This window comes from Cataglyphis hispanica, chromosome 24 (genome assembly GCF_021464435.1).
Source record: "Cataglyphis hispanica isolate Lineage 1 chromosome 24, ULB_Chis1_1.0, whole genome shotgun sequence".
Classification (NCBI taxonomy): Eukaryota; Metazoa; Arthropoda; class Insecta; order Hymenoptera; family Formicidae; genus Cataglyphis; species Cataglyphis hispanica.
In genome coordinates, this window is record NC_065977.1 from 961315 (window position 1) to 965964 (window position 4650).

The 4650-nt window shown below is 33.1% G+C and overlaps 1 long non-coding RNA gene across 1 annotated transcript; it reads right to left on the bottom strand.

Moving 5' to 3' along the window:
* Positions 1 to 23: 23 nt before the first annotated feature.
* On the bottom strand, positions 24 to 3135 carry LOC126858283 (uncharacterized). The gene is made up of 4 exons (XR_007688637.1): positions 2775 to 3135; positions 2498 to 2650; positions 2218 to 2409; positions 24 to 1732 (listed from the first exon to the last, which is right to left on the bottom strand). It is a non-coding gene; the product is annotated as an uncharacterized LOC126858283 (long non-coding RNA).
* Between the last annotated feature and the right edge of the window lie 1515 nt (positions 3136 to 4650).

The window sequence follows — 4650 nt, forward strand, 5'->3', positions numbered from 1 at the left end:
TATATATATATATATATAGACAGGTACGATATCTCTTCAATAACGACATAATTGATTCGGCATAATCCGAAGTAGCGCAAATGGTGTGTATATATATAATCGAACGAAAATGATATTTAATTTTTTTTAATTACATGGATAATTGACGCTTTTACAAACACTCCGTTAAAAACATCACGTCACGCCTTTTTTATGCTAACAATAACAATCCTGATTTGTTCACACGTTGACAGATATATTAGAACATCTGCAATTGTTAGTGCAATTTTCTTTTTATTATTAATAATGTGAATTTTTTTTTTACTGAAAAGTTGCGGTACAAAATTCAATATTTAGTAGTGATGAGTTTAAACACGAGAGAGAGAGAGAGAGAGAGATCGAATTTGCGAATATTTTACTTTTTATTATCATGCTCTATAAAGCACAGTATTTACATCATATATTTTCAACACGCAAGTGGAAATTACGCATCTAAAAAATCTGAACAATATAACTACAGATCTATCTTTCGTATATATACTTGGCATTTTTGTCAATAATTTTGTCAATAAGTGAAAATATGTATTGCGTGTGTGCATAAGCATGAATTGTCATTAATTGAGACGCACGAAAATATTTTTAAAAAATTTATTCCACTTTCTATATCATGTATATATAATCGAGCCATTTTATTTTTAAAATTCACAAGTATTAAAAGAATATAATTTGATATATGTAAAAGATAAATCAGACTGAGGTAAATCGTGAATTTAAATTCAGAAGTTAACTTTAAATTAAGAAGAAATAAACAAGTAGAAATAAAATTTTAAGAGTAATGAATCTTTCTGCAACATAGATTTTATTAATGAGATGTACTCGTAAACATTTCTCAATTTTAATATTATAGATAAATATTCTAACATTTCTGTATTGAAGAAATCGTCGAAGATATCGAAATTACATTGCTACACGAATTTGAAAAACGCAATATTTTAATATGTGCCGAGTTGAATTAGGTTAAACGATTAATCAACGTAAAAGGACGCATAGAGTGTCGAGTTCGAAAAAAACTCTTGAACGGTGAATAATGCACAAACGCATCGTAAGATTTTACACACGAGTGAGTTTTCTGATAACACGTTTCGCACACAGATCAATATCGTTTCTTTTCGCGCCACCGACACTACCGATAAAGAGGGAAAAAGAGAAGCAGAGGGTGCACCCTTAAAGCCTCATTTTAGACGAATCGATTTTCAAGTATTGTCATGCAAGGAGAACCGCTCGTATACATGCAACTCGTAACGTTTTAATTTCACATGCGACATTGGGACCATAGATTTTTCATATCGCTTTCCATTTTATAAATATGTAATATAAAAAATATCAATCTTTCCAATTACTCGAGTATTTTTATTAGTCACTTTCATCACATACGTATACGTATCTAACTGATATTGAATAATTTATGTACTTTGATGTATTTTGTCTTCAAATGAAAAGAAAGAGAATAGCAAACAAATTTATTAACAATATAAAATTATATAAAATTACCGTAAATCGGAGTTGATAACCTCGTGATAACGATTTTGTGTGACGCAGCATTTTTTTGTTTTATTCTCTTAGTTTACATAAACGTATCGTGTGTATCTTTGTCTATTACTTCCAAGCACTGATAAGATATCGATAGACTGTACCATGCCGATGAGTTATATGTGATTAGGAAAAGAAATCCTATCTCAGAAAGCCACCCATGCTGTTGGAAAAAAAAACTTTAGTTTGTGGTACATTTCTTGTTTAAAATTCCTTCTTAAATTACAATTAGTTTCATAATTTTTACAAATCATATTTTTATGCTACAGTAAATGAATTATTAAATATATATATATATATATATATATATATATATATATATATATATATGTTACTCTATTTTATATTGTCATTTTTAAAATATGAAATTTTTCTGAAATGTAATATATATTTTTTTACTGGATAGTATTCGGTTATTTTCTTTCTGGTACGAAAATTAATTTACCTCTCAGTTGAAACTTACTATACTAATATTAGAGCACTCAAACACAAAGTAACAGTAACATAACAATATTATAATTTTCCATTTAACAATATAACTACAATATAACATGCCTTGTAACAGAGTTATATTATTGAATGAGAAATTATAACATTAATGTTTTTGCTGTTACTTTGTGCTTGTTAGAGGGCGCAAAATAATATTACCTTTTTAAGTTATTATCGTTGCTCGATTTTACCTCAATTTTCATTATTCAAGAAAATTTAATATTCTTTTCACACAATAACATATTTTGCATTTGGTCACAATTAACAAGAGCTGTATGCGATTTGCGATATGACGTCTCCCAAAGGCAACTGATTAATTATCTGACGTCACAATTATCATGAATCGTCACTCTAAAACATTACGAATGTATCAAATCAAAAATATCCTTCATATCTGAATTACTTCTACATTCATAAGGTGATAAAAAAAAATAATAACTCTGTAATGTTTTTATTTCAAGTTGGAAGTTGATTATGAATCGAGATCTTTTCATCGTTGCAATATTCGACGTCTTTTAAATTCATGAAGTTTAAAAAAAAAAAAAATATGTACCACATATTTGTGCAAATTATATTCGTTAATTTTCAGCGCCTGAAAACAAGAAACATATATTTTGAATTTTATCTGCAAAAGCTCTACATTTAGTGCATTCATTAAATCAATTTAATACAATTTGGTGCATTAATTAAATCCCCCTAGATTGCTAAAATATTACCGTGCGACGCCTCAAGACCGCAAAGGGTTTAAACATCCCATCGAAAGAGTGTCGTGCCTATCGATCGCGTGCACGTCCATCGTCACCCGGTATATCGATAATTTTCGAGATAAAGTAGCGAGGGTGTAGTGTTCCAATCTCTAGGCTTTAACGATCCCTCGACGATATTTCAGCTAGAAAGAAAAGAGACAAAGGACGAGATGAGAGAGCATCGGGCCGAGTTTGCGATTCATGCGGACGGCGCAAGTTGCAGCAAGTAGTTTTCCAAATAGAATCCGTCGGCCGGACAGAGTGAAAAAAAAGTAATCCTTGAAAAGGGGTTCGTTGTTGCACCGCGCTCTCTCGGCAGGCACAGCGTTGCCGTTTCGCGCTGCACTTCACTGCACTGCGCTGCACCGCGCGGCGCAGCATCCGGCAGGATCGCCACGCGCATGCGCCGCGACATCGGTCGCCCGGGACGTGTGCGAGCGATGGGCCCGATCTCCGATTTTCGACTCTCCGAATGTATTCAAGAGCGATTCTCGAAATGCGAACGATGGATCTAGGACTTAGGAATGTGACTAGGGATCAGCGCGCCTGCAGTGTGTAGGTTAACCCTTAAATCTCCAAATATATGTGTGTGTACGTAATGTACATAAAAGAGAGACTCCAATGTTCTCTCGGGAAGTAAATACGAAATATTTGATTCTTTGTCAGAAGTCGCGATGATGCGATCTTTCTTTATATAATAAATTGATGACACATGTATGTGATAATTATTGTACATTGTCGTATGATAAAATCAATTGAGTTCGTAGTTTAAAAGTTGATGATCAAGTACACAATTTTTTTAAAGTTTTACAATATTGTTTAAAAAAGCAATTACATTAGTCTGAAAATTTGGTTATATAAGATAGAAGATATAAGTGGAAAAAGACATACAACTCTTCATTTTTTTATTTCAAATAATAAAAATTTCACGTCTTTAGGTATTAAAATATTATTACAATTAGGAGAGAATTCCATTGATAAAAAACAATCGTTTCAACGACGATTTATTTGATGAGATAATAAATTTTTATTGAAACATCTCTGAACGACAGCACATTATCACAATGATCTGATATATACATAATAAAAAAGTAATAAAAAATGACATAGCCTTCGGGAAGGAATTAATAATAGAAGGAAAATATTTTGCATAAATAAATTGTTCATAGATTTAAAATAAATAAAAATCTCTTTTACCGAATATCAAAATAAAATAAAATCCACCTTACTTTTTTATCTTTCTACTTTATATTTTTCTTATTATTTTTTTCTTTTTTTGTAGTATTTCATGAAGAATAAAGACGACGCAACATTTATCATGTTTAGAGGTGTTCCCAAAGATATTATATAAAATGAAGTTATCAGGAGATATCAGTGTCAAGAATTGATAATCGCGCTTATTCATCGTATATTTGCATTTGAGTAAAAATACTCAAGAAATGCGATGCTGCAAATTCATTAATTCTTGTCTGCAAGATTATAAATGGAGAGAACATTTTTTTTGTCGAAAACATCCCTTCCTCTCGAGATATGCCGGGAAGGGGAAGGGGAGCATCTTTCAGAAACAACCTTGCGCATCGTCCTTTTCAGGCGTCAGGTATCGATACCCTTTTTCGCCTTACTCGAAGCCATCGCTAGCCGCGGCAGCAACGTTGCCGATTTTCCTGGAGATCTTCTGTTACGGGGAAAGGGAGGCAAGCGCGCGCGCGCGCGCTCATGCTCTCGTATAAACGCGACAGGCAGGGGTGGTCGACCAATTAAATATGGCGACCGTGGCGCGGGGTGTGGCGCTTGCGCATGCGCGCGGCCGTCATGCGCGGTGAAGGGGAGCGCGACGATCGGCAAA